The sequence below is a fragment of the Zootoca vivipara genome, chromosome 10 (assembly GCF_963506605.1).
Source record: "Zootoca vivipara chromosome 10, rZooViv1.1, whole genome shotgun sequence".
In the NCBI taxonomy this organism is placed as follows: domain Eukaryota; kingdom Metazoa; phylum Chordata; class Lepidosauria; order Squamata; family Lacertidae; genus Zootoca; species Zootoca vivipara.
The window spans coordinates 38,919,795-38,933,399 of record NC_083285.1 but is presented as its reverse complement, the minus strand read 5'-3'; the positions used below and the strand labels follow the sequence as shown (position 1 = coordinate 38,933,399).

At 42.6% G+C, this 13,605-nt stretch overlaps 1 protein-coding gene across 1 annotated transcript in view; it reads right to left on the bottom strand.

Annotated features, from left to right (window-relative positions):
- ANO4 (anoctamin 4) overlaps positions 1-13,395 on the bottom strand; it is a 124,980-nt gene extending 111,585 nt beyond the window's left edge. The window contains exon 1 of the mRNA XM_060279725.1: positions 12,963-13,395. The gene's annotated coding sequence lies outside the window, so the exon portion shown is untranslated. The remainder of the gene's footprint in view (positions 1-12,962) is intronic.
- Between the last annotated feature and the right edge of the window lie 210 nt (positions 13,396-13,605).

Below are 13,605 nucleotides of genomic sequence, written 5' to 3'. Positions count from 1 at the left end.
CTTGCTGCTTCAGCCTTAAAATATTTTCCATGCAATCCTATGCATGTTTACTTTGAAAGAAGTCCTACTGAGCTGAAGGGTTTTCCCCTCCCACTTAAAGCACTCAAACAAAAATACATGAAAATATATAGCCCACCCCAGCTAATATTCTGCTCTCACTTGGTATTCTTATTGATTTTTTTATCATCCATCTTTCCAATATGCTCAAAGATACTTGCAAGATACAGTATACAGAAACATAAATTTATGGCTGAAACCGCCAGTGGCACAAGGAATACCAAGAATAAAAGGCTCTATATTACATTAAGAAAATTTTTCAACCAGTTTGGTGTCACTTATCCCAAATTTCTTGAGATGTGAAAGAGACAAATGTTCAATAAAATCCCACCAAACTGAGACAACCTACTCAGAAGCATGCCTACTCAAGAAAGCCTCCTTAAGTAAAGATACAAAGCTAGCTAGCGAACAAGGTCTAAAGCAGAACAAAATAGAATTGCATCCTTACTTTTCCTCTTAGGGGCTGACATAATGCTCCTTTCCTGTTGACATCCATCATCTCAGACCTGCACACAGAGCCATTTCTACTCCTGGTGTGAGGGGAAGAATATCAAAGGAGCAGCAAGGATGAGAGAGTAGAAAGGAGATAGTCCATGTGTGCCTGTCCTTTTTCTCTCCCTTTCCCTCCAAGTAAGTGTGCACAGAATTGCAGCCTTATATTATGGAAAGGATAGGGAACCTGTGGTTCTCCAGATATTGCTGGACTCTGACTTCCATTGGCCCCAGCAAGTGTGGCCGTTGGTCAAGGAGCCACGTGTTCCCCATTCCCTTCTCAATGAAGCACCCATTCAAACACAACATCATTTCATAATTATCTGTTCAGCATTGAATAATGCAAGGCAACAATAATGATGGATGGGCAACGTCTCCCTGATGAAGACCATATTCTAGCATTGTGCTGTACTGCTGGGGGAGGCAGCAATGTCATAGAATCATAGAGTTGGAAGAGACCACAAGGGCCGTCCAGTCCAACCCTCTGCCAAGCAGTCAGCTTGCACTTTTACTGTAACTTCATATGCTTTGAGCACCGAACTCTTCTTGACTGATGAGGCCACTTGCCAAAAGGAAGAAGGAAGGGCCAGATCACCTTGACCAGGTCAGTGACCAAGGCTGCAATCATGGTGCCAACTACCACATGTGAATTACCCTCAAAAGAAACAAGGGAACTCTCGACTCTCCTGACATATTTGGAGGGGTGTGATGGTCCTGATGCTGCAAAAACCATCCACTATGTCTCATTTATTTGAAATAGGTATACGAGATCAGAAATTGCCAGCAAATATCCTGCCTTAGGACAGGATGTGAGCGGTGGCTTAGGATTCAGTCCAATCAAATCAGCTTCCAGTTCTCCATGCTTCAGAGGACACAGACAAGAGGGATGGCAATGTATTTTCTGAAACTCTCAAGTTTCTCAATAAGAAGCAAATGATGTTCAGTACCAAAGTTCTGATACCCTGAAGTGTATCCTCATTTTCAGAATGGTTAACTAATCACTTTTGAAACTAAGGCTGCAATCCTAAAATGAAACCCACTTTGAGTAAATACCATTAAACTGATTGGGTTTACTTCTAAGTAAACACGGCTGCAAAACTGACAGATACTCATTCTGCTAGGTACTTTTATTTACACATATACATGTACAATATTTAGCCAGTTAATTCTCCAATGCCTAAGCAGATCTCCGAGTAATTTGCAGATATGTAGATGCTAATAATAAGCCAGGGTAAGTTTTGAAATGCTCAATGTTCTGACCCAAAATGTGTTTTTCCACTGAAGTAGATGATTCAATGCAATTCTTCTACTTTGACAAACAGAGGTATTATCTGAGATGGAGTTAGTAGTGCATGATATCAGTTTGAAAATATGGCCTTTAATACAGACATTTGTATTGTTTTGTGGAAATAAAGGCAAAGAAAAGTTCTTTTTCTGATTGTCAACGAAGTGTAAACTTTAAAATTAACTCCTGACATTTCCACATGAGCCATTGCACCAAATGTCATTACCAGCAAATGCCGCAAGTACTGTGCCAGTACAACAAGAGTGAGCAATCTGCTGCCCTTGGTAGAGTGGCCAGGTGCCAAGGCAGGACAGGACTTCTGTACCTTTAATAGTTGAGCAGGTACCACTTGTCACACACAGGCTACACTCAATGAAGTTTCATCTGCCACGCAACTATTAAAGGTTCAGGATCGCTGTCTCTTTTTGCATCTGGTTACCCAAGTCCCGCTCTAACTTCAGGAACCCTTTACAAGCGATCAGGTCGCACCTCTAGCAAGAGCAAGCTGTCCCTCCCCAGAGAGAAGTGATTGTCGGAAATGGAGAAAAGAATAATAGTATCCATTGTTTTACACGAGACTAGAATCTTGAGCTGACCAAGGGTGTACAGTCATACCTCGGTTTAAGTACGCTTCGGTTTGAGTACTTTCAGTTTAAGTACTCCACGGACCCATCTGGAACGGATTAATCCACTTTCCATTACTTTCAATGGGGAAGTTCGCTTCAGGTTAAGTATGGACTTCCAGAACCAATTGCACTCATACTTCGGGTTAAGTACGCTTCAGGTTGAGTACTCCGTGGACCCGTCTAGAACGGATTAATCCACTTTCCATTACTTTCAATGGGAAAGTTCAGTTCAGGTTAAGTACGCTTCAGGTTAAGTACAGACTTCCGGAACCAATTGTGTACCACTGTACCACTGTATTCACATTATGCCTTAGAGTGCAGCAGGGCCGTCTTAAGCACCTTTGGCGCCCTGGCGCCGTGGTGCGACGGATCCCTCCGCCGCCCCCCGCTGCCCCGTTTTACAGCACGACGGGCGGGTGGGCTCAGCGCGCAGCCCTGGAGTGCAGGAAAGTTGTTTTCCCTCCCTGTTATGCAATGATTTCACAGCTATTTCCCCCCTGGCTGATCATATCAACTCAGGTGGAATCTACACACGTTAAAAACATTATGAACATGTTGTGGTGTTTTTTTTAAAAAAAACTGTGCTACAGCTCACAGTTGTCATCTAGTGTGGCAATTGTATATTGCACTTTACAACACACTCAAACATTTTATTTGCTGCTGTATAGCTGAGTCCACAGCTGCTTCCTTCTGTTAATACACCAGGTGGGGATGTCTTTACCCAGTACAACAAATTAGGAATAGCTTAAGGACCTCAATAGGTTTGAAGCTGGTTTGAGAAACAATGCATCAAACTTTAGTATCTTAAACAAAGTACTGGGTACTACATATGCATCTTAAATAATGTTGTGTGAATAAGGATTGAAAACCCAGCACTGGAAATGCAGTGAGTGCACAAACACATTCAAAGGGAATGTGAACACAGTCAAGGTCTGAGATTCTGAACTCTGCTTATCTTTGGTGCCATCTCTATCCAAAAGACAGCTTAGTTTGGAAAAGCATCCAGAATGCTGTCATGTTTAAAGTACAAAAATGATTGTGTATGAAAGGTGATTTCCCTGCTTGGAATGATCCAAAAGAGGGTCATGTCCTCTGGGAATTGCAAGTAAGCAAGTTCTAGATAATCAGCCAGCCAGCTTCTCCAAAGCCAGCTTACTCAGTTGATTTTACTTTGTAAATTTTGGGCTTGGTTCATAGAATACATTTCAATGGGTGAAGAAGCCATGCTACCAGATGAAGCAATTAATTAATTAGGGTGGTGGTAAAGTAGATGACGGGGGGGGGGAGAGAAGCATAATATAAAAGAGGGGAAATGGTTTAAAATTACTGGGAAAATATAGTTGGAGGAATTGTTATACTAAGAAATAGTCTCCTGTTTCACCCATGTGTATATTAAAAAAAAAGAAAACTAAAACTATGAACCCCTCATGTTGCTATTAAAGGTGAAGGTAAAGGGACCCCTGACCATTAGGTCCAGTCGTGACCGACTCTGGGGTTGCGCGCTCATCTCGCATTATTGGCCGAGGGAGCCGGCGTACAGCTTCCAGGTCATGTGGCCAGCATGACAAAGCCGCTTCTGGCAAACCAGAGCAGCACACGGAAACGCCGTTTACCTTCCCGCTGTAGCGGTTCCTATTTATCTACTTGCATTTTTGACGTGCTTTCGAACTGCTAGGTTGGCAGGAGCTGGGACCAAGCAACGGGAGCTCACCCCGTCACAGGGATTCGAACCGCCGACCTTCTGATCAGCAAGCCCTAGGCTCAGTTAATTTCAAGATGGAACTTATGAGTATCTGATCTTAGGTAATAGTTTTAGGCACTTTGGGACCAGCACTAGTACAGAGGAACAACCAATATCACTGAGAAAACTTTGGCTGTGTAATGCTCCTGTTTATTCTGCAATATGTTCCCATCACTGGTTTAAAATTTTAGAAATGTCATAGGAAGACACCCACCCACCCTTCGCACCCAGAGGTGCAAACAGACAGCACACAACTTGGAAACACATCAAACCACAAATGTGATTTGAAAACAGCAGGGGGTATGTGCAACTTTGCTGGGTTTTAACCATTAATGTGTATACAGCCTTTGAATCAATCCTAACTCTAGTTCTGATGAAGCCTTTCCCTGCTAGGGGTGTATTTGATAGGTGTACAACAGGGTGAGAAAGAATGTGGAGCAGAGGGGGTAGCCTGCTGTGCTCGCAACTGATTCAGAGGACTTTTTTTACAAATGGTTTTGGGATTCTTGATGCGAGGTGGAAAAGAGATTAATGTCTCTGCCACTGGCAAACAAACCAGGCCACTATCTGCCTTTGAACTGCAGCAACGTTAAAGCAAGTCCTTTGGAGTGGGCCCTTGGCCACAGTAAGTTAAGAAGCAGCCAAATTTAATTCTGCCTCTTTGTTCTATTTGTACATGTATTGAGCCAAGTAAGAATACTGTAAATATCTGCCTTCGCAATGACTCTATTGTTGTGTGAAGACCATATTCCTGGCAAAACTTTCTGAGAATGTGAAAATGCAAAAATGAAGCTGCATTGTCTGCACAAAACGGTCCATTTGTTTTAGATATTCATCATATAACTATGGCTGACTTCTGTGATGTCAGAAGTCTTATGGGAGTCGAAGGAGCTGAGGATTAGAGAGCTGGGTGGGAAAGGCCAAAGCGTGTGCGAAATCCTGCATTTCCTGGGTATAGAGACAAAGGGGGAGGGCAAGTGACCATTGCTGGAGAAGGCAAAGGACTCAAGGTAGCAGCTGACAAAATGGGGGGGGGCGGGTGCAATGCATAAATGGAAACTGGAAATGAAGTGTAGACTGGGGCAGCCACCAGTCCCTGTGAGAATGAGTGTATTTGTTGTATGTGCATAGGTAAACAGAAAATCCCAATAAACTGGTAAGTGATTAAGAACTGCAGTCTAAAATCATCCCCCCCCCCCATTCTTTGCCTGATGACACACAAGTGTGATGACAAGCCAAGTGGCATTTAATAGGCCTGATCAGAGCTGGCCCTCATACATTAAATAGATTAAAGGTGTGAGATAGAAGACCAGACACATCACAAAACTGAGTCACAGCTGTTAAACAGTCAGAGTATTCGGTTGGGAACCAGTCAGAGTATCCTGCTAGGAACCTAAAAATCCTATGTTCACCCCCTATTACAGAACTTACTACAGAAGCATTTTTTTAGTATGTTTGGTACGGCCATGTCATGGAACACATAGTACGGCAAGTCAGTTCATAGGCATCATTTTAATGGTAAAGGTAAAGGGACCGCTGACCGTTAGGTCCAGTCACATACGACTCTGGGGTTGCGGCGCTCATCTCGCTTTACTGGTCGAGGGAGCCGATGTACATCTTCCGGGTCATGTGGCCAGCATGACTAAGCCGCTTCTGGAGAACCAGAGCAGCGCACGGAAACGCCGTTTACCTTCCCACCAGAGCGGTAACTATTTATCTACTTGCACTTTGACATGCTATCGAACTGCTAGGTTGGCAGGAATTTTAAGGGTACATCTATATAATTCCTACCTAGGCAACAGTTTGTGCTCAAATCACTTTAAATCCACCTATCTGATGAGAATAAAAATGCACAATTAAGTTGTCAGTATTTGTCTATTGGGACGCGGGTGGCGCTGTGGGTTAAACCACAGAGCCTAGGGGTTGCCGATCAGAAGGTTGGTGGTTCAAATCCCCGCAACGGGGTGAGCTCCCATTGCTCAGTCCCAGCTCCTGCCAACCTAGCAGTTCGAAAGCACATCAAAGTTCAAGTAGATATTTATTTATTTTTCTGTATTAGTTTTATTCTTGAAGATTGAACATTTGTAATATATTTATTGCACTTATATCTCATCTTTTTCTCCAAGGAGCTCGAGAAGAAGTACATGGTCCCCCCCCCCCAGTTTAATCTCTATGACAACCTTGTGAAGTAGGTAGGCTGAGAGGAAGTACTAGCTAGCCCTGTGAGGTTCATGGTTGAGTGGAGATTTGAATCCTAGTCTTCCAGGTCCTAGTCCAACACTCTAACCACAACACCACACACTTAGAAAGCCTGTGCATGTCTACTCAGAAGCAAAGCCCACTGAGTTCAATGGGATTTACTTACATATACGTGTTTATGGATAGGAGTGTAGTGTTAACAATGACATTTATATAATATTTACTCAAAACTAAGTTCTACCATGATCAATTGGGCTTAATCCATTGTAAATGCATCTACAATTGGAGCCTTCGTCTAGAACACTTTATTACTTCTTCCATTACATCTGCAGGTTGAAGAAAAGTGAGAAATGTTTTAGTTACATCTTCTTTGAAGCACTAAGTGAACTATAAAAAAGTGCCAAGATTATAGAAAACATGAACCACTTATATTTAAATTAAAATATATTATTATTATTAATTATTATTATTAATAATAATAATAATAATTTATTAATCTCCTAATCCACTGTCTCATGGCAATTTACACATAAATAAAAAGTTAAAAAGACAAAACTTTGACAATTGTACCCAAAACATATTTTCCTCCATTTATGTAAAACAGACAAATTCCATAGTAGTAGCCATGCCTGTTGCAACAAAAACAAATAGCATTTTGCAGTACCCTAAAGACTAACTCTTTTATTGTGGTATACACTTTATGGACCAGAGTACTTGTCAAATGGAATTCACCCCATGAAAGGATATGACCTGGTAAATTTGTTACAAGACCCTTTGTGCTTTAAATGTGGAAATGGTCCATTCACACCCACACCCACAAAGCTTTTTCAGTTTATTCATTCGAACCATACTACTTACAGATTTAAGATGTTGCTGAATGATAATTATGACTAATCAGTCTTATTTTGAGGATGTATTCTTTAATATTTAATAAGTTTAACAAGTGAAATTGCACCTAGTTCTTTCTCTGAAGGTTACGCTAGCAGAACCCAGAGAGGCTCACTTCCGAGTAAACCTGCATCTAATTGCATTGCACATCTCTAAACGTCAATACAGTTCAAAATCTCAAAACTAGTCACCCTTTCTATGAATTTGATTTGACTTATTTCCAGACATAAGTGTTTCAGATCCAGATATAATTAATTTGAGGGCTGAATTGCCAACCTAGGTAACAATGTCAAAAGGTTAGTCATGTACACAGGAAATGGATACAGGTAAAAATCTGAGCCAAAATAAAGTGGAAGCAGAACATGAATACTGGATGTACTATGTGCAACTTGCAGTGATAGGACAAAAATATGGCAAGCTATTTAAAACTCTTTTAAATGAAACAGTCCTGTGGTCATTCAGCCACACTGAGTGTGTATGTACATTGCCATGACCTAATCAGTCCAGTTAGTGTTGTTGGCTCACCGAATGAAGAACAGAATGGATTTTTTTTTAATGTTCTTTCTGCAGTTGTTTTCTATGCAGGCTTCAGACACCCTGCAAATAAATTAACATGACACCATGCTGCGAGAAAAAGAAATACTCTACATGCAGCCAGAGCCAAAACCTACAGTGGTCCTTCTGTCAATTAAAAGCACTGATACTCATGAATAGTTAAACGATGCTGTTAAAATAACACTCACCACTTTTTTGCTCTGGCTTTTAGATTTAATGCATACTGATCTTTCTGTGAGAACTGCTGCAGGGCTGGTGTCAGTAGTCGGTTGGCATGGCTGGGCCCCCGAACTGGCAGAGTGCATTTACTGCTATTGCCTAGTAGATAAGAGAACCTGCAACACTGTGACTGAATGCTGACCTTTTATTTAAACTTGTGTGCATACTTGGGCATGTACAGAAGGCTATGAAACTACAGCAAGGCTGATTTTATTGGGTGGCTGCTGTCCTCTTGTACCTCATTCACCTACCCTCCGAGTGCTGAAGGAAGCCAGAGCCCTCTTCCTGTTTGCATTGGGCTCAGTAGCTCCTAGTGGTGCAAAGGGACAGCAGCATAAGTATTGTTGATATCAGTTAAATTGGTTGTGTATACTGAGGTCCGTGGTACCACCCCCCCCTGTGAATCTAGGTTCTAATAGAAATACTGTATGTAATCCATACAGTATTCTGTTACAGGATGCTACTGCCAGGAGAAAACTGGGGGGGGGGGGCTCTTGCTGACACCTCTTTCCTCCTGCAGCCCCTTGTGCCTAATTAGGGAGCCTCTGGAACATCACATACCCATCAACAGTCCCAATTTGACCGGGACATACCGGACGGGGAAGAGGAGAAGGAGCTGTAGGTGCTGGTGTGGAACTCACGGAGGGAACTGCTGCCAGTAATGGAGACAGGGGCTGGGAAACCTGATCTGGCTCGCACAGGAGCACAGCACTTAAAGATATGCATCTCAATTTTAATTGGTGGAATGCTGAAGGGTGTGACATCATGAAAGGCCACACAAAGGACTAGAGCAGGGAAATCTGTGATACTAGTCTACCAGTGTGATCCTCTACTGCAGTGGTGTCCAAACTTTTTTCAAAGAGGGCCAGATTTGATGAAGTGAAGGGCTGTGAGGGCCAACCAAAGCCCTTTTTTAAAGATTGAAGTTGTTGAGTTTTTTTTAGGGTTGAAGTTGTTGAGCTTTGAGCTTTTTTAGGATTGAGGTTGTGGAGGTTTGGGGGGGGGATTTTGCCCCAGGAAGTAAACTGCCACAGGGGCCTGATTAAACCGACCAGCGGTCCGGATTAGACCCCCAAAATGGACTTTGGACATGCCTGCTCTACTGGATCTCAGCCCTATCCATGAACAGGTTGAGCTCTTTTGCTCATGGAATCATAGCTAGAATCCAAGCCACTTATTTTATGTCATCTGCTCTAGGAAACAACTAAGACAACCAAAGAGGCTCGTGGCACCTTGAGAACTGGCTTTTGTGGATTCAAACCCTCTTCCTCGGAAGGCATTTTGTATATATACGGCGGGACATAAATGCATGAAATAAAACAAACAAAGGGGAAAGTTGTAAGGTGGGAGTTGTGTGGCAATGAGATGCAAAAATTACAGACATCTATAATTAGAGCTGAAAATATCTTCAGAAGGCACACCTTTAACCTTTCCAAGTTAGAGATAATTATGAAGTTTATTGTATTAACACCTGTCATGAGGGCAGGTGATAGAAACCACAGAGAACTAAAGGGAAGTTAAGTGGAATTTCCAACTAGGGGCAATAGGCAGCACTTGCCTCCTAAACTGTGTGCCAGAAAGCAACTTATTTACTTTATTCCCTAGAAGCTCAATGGGAACCACCAATAACCACACTTGCTCATAACTGCATTGTCACTATAATGTCACTAGAATATGACAGAGGGACCCCAGGAACTGGCTGTTATAATGCAAGCAAGCTATTGCTTGTTAATGCATGTATTGATCCTAGTCAATGCATGTAATTGAACCCTAGTCAATTGTAGCCTGGTCGTAAGAATAGAACTTGTTCATCAACCAATGATTAAATTAATACACAATTTTTGTCCTATGTATCTAGCATGGAATAGCCTTTAGAACATCCCATGCTCAAAATAACTTTCTAAGAAAGGTTCTAGGGGAAAACAGCCTGCACAAATGTAATTTCCATATATTCAGAGCTGCTAGCTAATTTCATGCAGCATGTGCTACATATGAACAGTGGTGTGAACTGGGTATGAAAAAGTATCCTAGTTAACTGCTATAATTTTGAGGTGTCATTTTGATGGAATGCATTGAGATTCCTCTAGGCTTCAGTAACCCAATGTAAAGTTTAGTGATACAATGCAATTGCATCAATGCTATATTATTAGTTCAGAGAGCCTGAAACAAATCTTGAGCGTTTTAGAAGTATCACATATTTACATCGCTGTGCAGCATCCAAACACTTCAGCAGTGGTGACTAAAGAGGGATTTTTGCAACACACAACATGTTTACAGTGCAAAAAAGAATTATCCACTGTGCAAGTACTTTAATAAAGAAATGCGTCATAAATTGCAAACCTATGCTATAACCAGAAAACACTGAGCTGAAGAGTCAAGGAACCTGCTAGTTAAGTCTTAGCAACCCTGTGCAGCAAACTTCAAAGGTTCTCAGATCTGCAGTGTAGGGAGAAAACTTAGATGCCTAAAGTTTAGACCAGCTTTTCCCAACTTGGTGCCCTCCTGGCGTTTTGAACTGCAACTCACATCAGCTCCAGCCAGCATGTTTGTGCTGGCTGGAGCTGCAGTCCCAAAACATTTGGAGGACACCAGACTGGGGGAAGCTGGTTTGGGCTTAAACCCCAACAGTTCCTCCTGCATTGTTTGAACCGGCTCACTCGCTCAGTCATTTGGAACAATTTGCTCTGCAGTAATCTTTCTGCAGTGCATCTGCTCCCTTTGTATTTAGGCGTGTGTGCGCTGTCATGTAGGAAGGATGGAACTGAATGGCTTTTTGTCCCTTCTTGCTCTCTGTTGCTGTTAACACAGGGCAGTCTCATGCTATTCTGCTGGGAACACAAAGTAAGCCATGCCTTAACTACCCAGTAGTGTGTCCTGAGTTATAAGAAACCTGGCTTGTACTGGTTTGAGGAAGATCCCATCTTTGTTTTGAAGAAGCATCTCACCTCACCGCACTTTTTTCCTACTCAGATGTTGACATCACCATTGTAGCTTAGATCCTCCAGCACCATTCCAACAGAACACTATTTCCACTATGCCAAAGTTATAGTTGGTCACAAGTGCCCATGTCTGTGCACCAGATTTGCTGTCACACTGAATGTGAAGAACTTCCTACATTACGTAAAACTTTGCAGTGCTACTGCTTCTTTTTTCTTAAAAACAAACAAACCCAAAACCCATTAATGGTAATCTTGGTGTTTTTTTCACTATTGCAGGCATGCCCATAATTATCAGAAAAATAATACAGCTCTATAAACTGTACTACTGTACTCACATCACAGGTCAAATCACTAATTGAGATTTTCTTATTAGCAGTCCAATCTGCACTCTAGTTAAGCCAGAAAGTCCAGTTTGTCCCATCAGTTTCCAAGGGATTAAATTGCTTGAATCAATATGCGTTATAAAAATCACATATTTGTTAAAAAGATGTAGCTTAAAATGACACTCCATCTCTGTTCTCATCTCAGGGAGGAAACAAAAGGACACCAGCAGCACACTCCCATGCATGTCTACTTATACGTAAGCACAATTTAGTTCAATAGGCTTACTCAAAGGAAAATGTTTATAGGATTGCAGCCTGGGGCATGTAAAAGAAATGTTCTGGCTCTTATCCAAGGTGAAGTCAGGGAGCATTAAGAAAGGACAGAAGGTTATACACCAACTAATTTGTTTATGGACACTTGCTCTTCACAAGACGTGACCAGTGCTGTCAAAGCTGGTCACCCTGATCGGTCCTAGGCAATGTATTGCACAACATGACCCTGAGCTGCCCCCCAGCAGCCATTTATGCTGGTGGTAAACCTGATCTATGCTAAGAAATCTGTCTCTTCTTGTATTAAACTACATGGGTTCCTCTCCATGTACAGGTCACCTCATGTGTCTGTTAATTTCAAATTTTTATGCAGGTTTGGGGCTTTAGGTTATTATTACAGTGAAATAATGATCCAAGAGAATTACTTAATCTGGGCATCTTAATGCATTCATAAAATTCATACTGAAAAACATATTGTGCAGGATGAGCTCATAGTAACTAATCTGCAGTACAAGCATTCTTCCCTTTAGAAAGGTAAGTTGGAAAGACTTACTAAGGGGACTTGCTATATTCCATTATATACTATATATGTGCTATGTTATCAACTGACAGCAGGCATATTCAAATCAAATTTTTGTTAACACAGGACAAATTTTTGTTTGGAAATATGTGCACTTTTCCTTCTCCTTGAAGCGTTGTAAAACACTTAAGTTTTGACTCGCTTTTCAGGACAGAGAGTAAGAGGTGTCTAAGTCTTGCGCACTAAAGTTATCTCTTTCCCCCCACCTCCCTCCTCTAGAAGCAGTGCAGGTTGGCTTTCCTCAGCACAAAGGAGAGCTCATTTTAATGCCCAATTAATCTTCTCGGATATTTGCCCTTAAGAAGCTGGTGCCTCAAGAGGCCCTCCTGAACAGAGATGATAAAATGCTGGTCGAAAAGACATGAGCTCCCCCACCCCTTCTTAGAGCCCAGGGATGGCTTTTCCTCCCTCCCTCTCCTGTAAAGCATGAAGCTTATTTTTGTGGTGCGGCAGACCTACGTCTTCCCCAAGTCCCCCTCTTCCACTTCTTCAGGATTCCTTCACACTGCTGTAAGCTGGCAGGCAGCAGCATGCTCCCTCTTTCAAGGACAAAAGGGGATTTCAAGCGAGGGGCGTTGAGTCGGAGGAGCCCGGCCAAAGAGCAACTTGCATTTACTTCATAAAACACATGCCAGTGCATGAGGAGGGTAGAGAAAATGAGACAGTAAATGAAGGTCAAGAGGCTTAGCTGTGATCCACGGGGGGTGGGGGGGGGGAGAGGGAGCGGGGATGGAAGAGAGCTAGCGAGCACTGCAGCAAACATAGTCTGTGCAAACGCCGGTACTCACCATAAAAACAGAAAGAACTGAAGAGAACCACTTTAGGGGGCCCTTCCGAAACACCTTTCTCAAGAGCAAGAGATCCGCTGAAGAGCAGCCGGTCCAGCGAAAGGCAAGGCGGAGGATGCTCAATTTACACACAGCAGCAGCAGGAGGAGCAGCAACAACAACAACAACAACAGGCAAGTCTTTTTCACAGCCTGTCAAACCTGTAAGCAGTTTGCGTGCTGGCACAAAAACCTGGGGCAGGGAAGAAGTCAGACTCTGCTGTAGCACTGCAGCTAAAACAGACCGTTGTTTTCCCCTCCGTGTCTCCCTCCCTCACACACAGAGAGAGAGACTCAAGCTACGCGATGTGGATTCCCCCCCACCCCCTTGCTGTCTTCATATGCTCACAATTACTTGCTATTTGGAGATATGATGTGGAGGGGGGGTGGGGGAGGAGTTGAGGAGTGGTGGAGAGGACGGAGCCAGAGAGCAGCTGAGCCAGCATCAGTATTCTTAATCAGCCCTTGCCAGCAGCCAATCAGGTGGCACTTGAGCGGTGCCAGCATGACAGTTCGCCAGAGCCCTGACAGCACAGGACCAGGGTGGATAAAAATCAATGATTTTTTTAAAAAAATCAAAAAAATCGGATTTTTTTGATTTAAAT